The sequence below is a fragment of the Pseudoliparis swirei genome, chromosome 8 (genome assembly GCF_029220125.1).
Source record: "Pseudoliparis swirei isolate HS2019 ecotype Mariana Trench chromosome 8, NWPU_hadal_v1, whole genome shotgun sequence".
NCBI classification, from domain to species: Eukaryota; Metazoa; Chordata; class Actinopteri; order Perciformes; family Liparidae; genus Pseudoliparis; species Pseudoliparis swirei.
The window spans coordinates 21032048-21038466 of record NC_079395.1 but is presented as its reverse complement, the minus strand read 5'-3'; positions in this window follow the sequence as shown (position 1 = coordinate 21038466).

Genomic DNA, 6419 nt, shown 5'->3' with positions numbered 1-6419 from the left:
ATTAGGGCCGATACGTATAAAAAAAGCCAGAATCCACAATAAGACAATATTAATGCGCCGACTCCAATGGCTCGTGTGGTTCATCCTGGACCCCCTTATGTTGTGGGCCAGCTGTTCAGCTCAGCGATCTGCATCTGTATACCATCCCATTATATTTCCATGCCACTTAAGCTGATGGGGAGAATGTGTTGTGGAAAAGACGTTAAGGATCTGAGGTGGCCGTTAGCGAAGCGGTGGGATTTATTACGCCGGGTAGTGGTTTCTAGCGATGATGGGCATCAGCAGTAAATAAACTGGCTCATCAGTGCGGCTTTCAGTGCACGACCGCTGACAAAGCCCCGCGCCACAAATAGCTCGTGACTTACGATTGCGATCGGACGAGAGATCGTTTTAGAATAACGTGATGTGACTCTGCGATGTCAAAACGATTTGGACCTGATAACCCATGAGCAAACACATTGGAGCTGAATGTTGATGAGTTAACACGTTTCCTTCACTGACGTGTCGCTTCTTTTCATGTTGTTGGTATAGTTCAGGTGGGTGACCCTGATCAATATAGACATAATTATTGATGTATATAGAAGGCATGTGAGGCTTGAGACTTTGTCACAATAGTCTTTCTAAATTCCGAACTCATTTATTTTTTATTATTTCATTTATTTTGTATCGGTGAAAACAGTTGGTGGGTTGACAGGTGAAAAAAAAAGAAACCGCTTTTGCCACGATCTTTTAAAAAGGTTATTTTCATAAAATCCTTTGTTCTAATTGCAATACTAGTTTCATCCACAAGAGGCTGAAGTGCGCCACCACCCTGCGTTCTAAAATAGGACTTCAAATATTCATTTTTTCTCTCATGTTTTGAACAGGCATGCACTCTAAACACGGGATACAGTGGTAAATTATGTAAAGGAATATGAAAGTTTATCCTGACCAATCATACTTTTTCCATCGTGATCGAATCATAAAAACAGGAGATAAAATCGAATCAGATCTACAGGATTAAAACACCAGAATATATTTTTCTTGTCTCCTAGGGGAACCGTGAATATTTAATAATAAATAAATAAATATTTTTTTATTTATTAGTGTAGCGTATAACGTTCTTCTTCAAACATGTCCATGGCAACACCAGACAACTGTCTTCCCCCGCAGCGTTATATATTAAAATCTCCATAACAGTCTGTGTCGTGATCTCTGTTAATTCGTCATGCTGTTTAGGGTTAAGTTGAGTGTGTCACTGCTGTCACATCTTATTATTAAAAGTGTGTTTTGGCAGATAGGAGTTCAGATGTTTGGTATAGTCTGATCCAACCAGGTCTGCCTGATATAAAATATATAAAATATATGCAAATGCATTCATCACAAATATGAAATATTGTTTACAGCCGTTTCCCACATTTATGATTTGAAGGTTGTTCATCGTTTTGTCCAATTATGAGAAAGTGTTTTTAAAATATAGTGGAATAATGTTGACATACACCAGTAGTTCTCAAACGTTTGCAGCCTTGATAAGGCTACTCTCAATTCATGCTCAATATTGAGCTCTTGTTTTGAAGGGCAACGGCAGGAAAGCCGATCTCACGTAGGTAGGATAAGGCAAGTCGCCAAGAATCTCGGTCGTCGCACGTGCGCAGCGTAACCCGGTAACGCCGTAATGTAAACATTTGCACGAAAGTACGGGCATGATGCTCTTTATTACCTTCGCATTGAAAATGCGGAAGGTTATGTTTTGATCGCCGTGTATTTATTTATTTGGATGCGTGTTACTCGCATAACTCCAAAAGTATTAAACCGAATCGCATGAAATTCGGTGGGATGATTGGTTATTATTCGGGGACCATTTGATTAGATTTTGGGATTGATCGGGTCATAGGTCAAGATCATGAAAAGGTCAAAATCTTCTTTTTACCATAGCGCGGTCAATTTCTATCCAATTGGCATGCAACTAATGCCAAAATGTTCATAATTCAATGCCCAATCTTGTGATATGCGAAAGTATGCGCTCTACTGAGTGCCCGTTCTAGTTTATTAAAGACTTAGTTTTATGTGTGTGTACTTTGTAATATGTGAAATTCTCAATGAAGAAATCAGCATTTCACCTTGCGCCCCGCCCCACCTGTAATACTAGAGTTTGAGAAACCACTGATATACACCAACAACTGTCTCTTCTTTTCATGCTAATTTTCCAGCGTGCCCAAGCTCCAAATGGGATGTCGGGGTGAAGTAATTACACAAAAGAGCGACCACAGAGTGAGTCTCGCCCGTCACATGTACTCAGCCTGGGGTCCTCCACTGTAGGGTTGACTGGTCCATCCACCCATCATCAAATGGCAACATATGCCACTGTATCCTTCCCAGAAGCCCCTTGTGACAGTTGACTCAGGTATTTGGAATGTTTTTGCTTCTGGGTACAACAGGATACTGACACTGAGCTGACTTGTTTGGACCTATGAGGTGTCATGGTTGCCAACTTCATTGCAAGTGTGAAAAAGACTTTAGCGTGTGTAAGTGAACAACACATCATGTGTAATAATGAATAATGTTGTGTTCGACACCAACAAGTCTGTTAAGTAGAAGAACCATGTTGACGATGTCATTCTGGAGTGAACTCAAGGTGTTTATGGACTTATTGTTAGAGACCTTTATTGTTAGAGACCTTTGCCCGAGGCCAATCCCCTTCATGGGTTCTTTTCTGGCCTGCGCGTCATCTTTCCACCAAGATTGCTGAAAATCGGGCCATGAGTTTTTCTGTTATTCTCAACACCGAACAAAAATCATAACATTTTTGGCAGAGGTGATTGGAACCACCCTTAAAAAATGTTAATGTCTGTTGAAAATGACAAAAAGCTATTCTTTCAGCTAACTTTATCACATTTCTTGAGCCTTTTCATCGGCTGAAAGCTCAATCTAATCCATTCAAACTAGAAACTAAAAAGGGCTCCTGGAAAGCACTGACCTCCACCAAGGCCGTGCCGTATCTCTCAACGCTAACCAAAGTGAAGGAATAATTATTTGTGTAATCGCCCCCGGATCCGCTCTAAAATGTAATGGGCGCTCCCTTGACCCTCGCTAAACCGTTTACTGAGTTTCACGAAAACCAGGCAAGTTGTTTCTGGATTCCTTCAGACAAACACAAACAGAAAACATCAACTCAAGTACGTTTTGCTATATTGCTTCCAAACTGTAAGCAAGTAAAATAAAAACCTTTCAGGGAAACAGGAGACCAACATATCCTCCAGACACTCGCTCTCAGGGCGCCAATTTAATGCATCGGATTTATCTTTGTGCTATTTTACTATCGCGCTTCGACGTGAGAGGATACGGTTGCGGAGGAAAGTGCAGGGAAGGCGTCGGGGTTGTAGCTGTGTAACGTTAGACGTATTGATCGCGGTTGAAGGGAAACACGGCAACCGTTTGTGGCGTTTGGTTTATGCTCCGCCTCCAAAGTGCTTCGTGAGCACTGCAGTACAGCCGTGCTTCAGCCTTCCACTAAGTAAAGTACTGGGTTAGGTTGAGGTAATAAAACTACTTAGTAAAGTACTTGGTTAGGTTTAGGTAATAAAACTACTTAGTAAAGTACTTGGTTATTAGGTAATACAACTACTTAGTAAAGTACTTGGTTAGGTTGAGGTAATACAATTACTTGGTAAAGTACATGGTTAGGTTTTGGCCACTAAATTACTAATAACTCATTTCTTCTCAAAGCTTACATGCAGCGTGAGTTCATCACGAAGTACCATCAGAAAAACGTATCAACAATCATCGTCAATGTGGGTCCAGACCTCTTTATTTGAGACGTTTGTAACTACATGTCAATACAAATAAAGAGCGCTGCTTCACCAGAACATCTACATGTGCTGCACGTTAATTCATCACTTGTGAAAAACTGTTTCATCACATAAGATAAACCCCAGGGTTCACGTTGCTCTTTCATTTGACATTTACAATACCTACGTACACTTATTGACTGTGGCCGCATCCCATTCATGAAATGTGTCTAGTTCTGTCTTCTTTACATGCTCTTTTGCTGTTGCATAAAATATGTCTTCTGGCCACAAAAGTGATTTTTCAGCAACTCCGGTCTCCGGCTGGCTGGTTATTTAATTTAATTTTAACGACGCTACTACATCTCCGCGGAGACCTAAAATGGCAGCAGATAGATCTGGCTTCGAGATGAAAAGGTTCACCTTCGTACACTGGAGTGATGTTAGCTGGCTTATTTTCAGAGGCCGGTTTATTACCGGTCTCCTCAATATCTATTGCGTGAGGTGACCGGTGTAACGTGATAAATCACACAAGTCCGGCGTTCGCATATTTCTTGTGTTGGCTTTTTTGCCAAGGACAATAAATTAGCCCAGTATAAGTTTTAATAAAAGATAATATCCGATAAACAGTTTTGGGTCCTTCCAGCCAGGCGACTCCAGGATGTGTTGGGTTCCGATATCAAACTCTCTCTCCTCTCATCTGGGCTTGCGAGGTTGCAGGCAGTATTTCTTTGGCACAAAAAAACTAAAAAACGCAGCAATATGCAGAAGACACCCCGCTGCATATGTCAAGAAGTGTGTTTATAAAAGCCGCCTCGTCTCTTTCCTTATCTTAAAAGCACTCTTGAAAGGAGCTTTATACATTTAGCCTGCAGGTGTTATCTTTCATCTGTCCATCTCATTTTTAAGTCAGATCTGCACTCGGATGTATTCACACATCTCAAGTTAAAACACTACACATATGTATATAAATATATATATATATACATACGTCTTACACCTGACAGGCGCTTGACTTTTTTTCTCATTTTTTTTTTCTACTTCTTACTCTCGGAGTTTCACCGTGGGTAAACCGTGATAGATGGCAGCGGCCGCGGGGCGTGACGGGGAACGGTGATGGATGGCGTCGGTGACAGCGGGCCACGCCTTTTGTGGTTTCCGTCCCTCGAGAATGGCCCCAAAAAAAAGTGCCGTGATGAATGGTTCCACTTTAAGGGACTTGATGGGCCGCTGCAGTCAAAAACGTTACTCCGAAGAAAAAAGTTATCCGGCGGTATTAATTCCGGGCGGATTCTCTCTGTCCAGCTCACGGGATGGAAATGATTTTCCTTCTTTATTATTATTCTGATTATTCATAATTAATTGCAAAAAGATTCCCTATATCTATCACAGTTTGCAAAGTTTTAGCAGGGCATGAAGGACTCACAGGGTCGAAGCATCCTCTCCTGCTGGCCTGAGGAGGAATTACAGGGTTTTATTTTTGTCCTCAAATATCAAATTTCACTTCTTTATGAATAAGTGTAGCCCCAATAATTCACTTCAAATGTGTACACAAAACATATTTAAACCTCAACAATCAATTACAAGCTAAAAAGGAATGGCTGAAAAATATATTAAAAGCCTTTTTGTACAGAACGGCTATTTTAGGATTTGTTTTCATAATAATTATGTGATGTCGTGTAATATCTATCGCTCATACTTGACTAGTAATATATAGAAATGTGTAACTATTACATATGGAGGTGTATACATGCTTTTAATGTTTGTGGTGAGGGGATTAAGCAGAAGGGTGTAGTAGAATTGTTTCACATGTGCCGTTAAATATAGTTTCCTTTTGTTGATAAAGAAGGTTGAAATTCATTTGTAAAGCAATCGTATTGACAGAAAGACATTTCCATAACCTTATTGCATTATTGAGTGGCCATTAGCATGAATCTTGGTATTCATTTCAATATTGTTTATGTTATGTGTTTCTTAGTAGTTTATTATAATTCCCATAGTTAAAATAAAATATATCTTTTGTGCATTAAAATATTATTTTTGTAAGTTAATCAAAAAATACATTTATATAAAAATATTGTTATCGTTTACATAATATTTTGACCACGTAGAGTAACTAATAATCACATGACGCATGATCACACAAATCCATTCAAATGTTATAAAAAATGATGTAATCTTGTTTATCTTTTTACGTGGATTTCTCTATACTAACATAACTTCAATAGATCCGCATATAGAAAAAAACATGTATTATGATTGCTTATGTGTCTTGTTTTTTTGTATTTCCCCCAATTTATCTATACTATAATGTTTATTTTGTGTTAATAGGTTACTGCTGTAAAGATAATACAAAGAATTCCACCCTAAAAAGGGACAACACAACATGAAGAACAGAAGGTCACCGAGCATATGAGTGCATCTTGAGCACAGAGCGTTTCCTCATGGCCGCCCCCGTTTCCCCTCCAGAGGCAGATACTCTCATCCAGCACGACATCCCATAAACTGGCCATCTTTGTACCGTACACATGGCAGCGCTTTGCTCCAGGCCAAAACTGACAGATTGCGATGCGTAAAAAAAAACCACAACCAAGACCGTCCTCGTGTGACACTTCCTGTTCTCTACGTTGCCTCAGGTGTACGGTACACACTCGA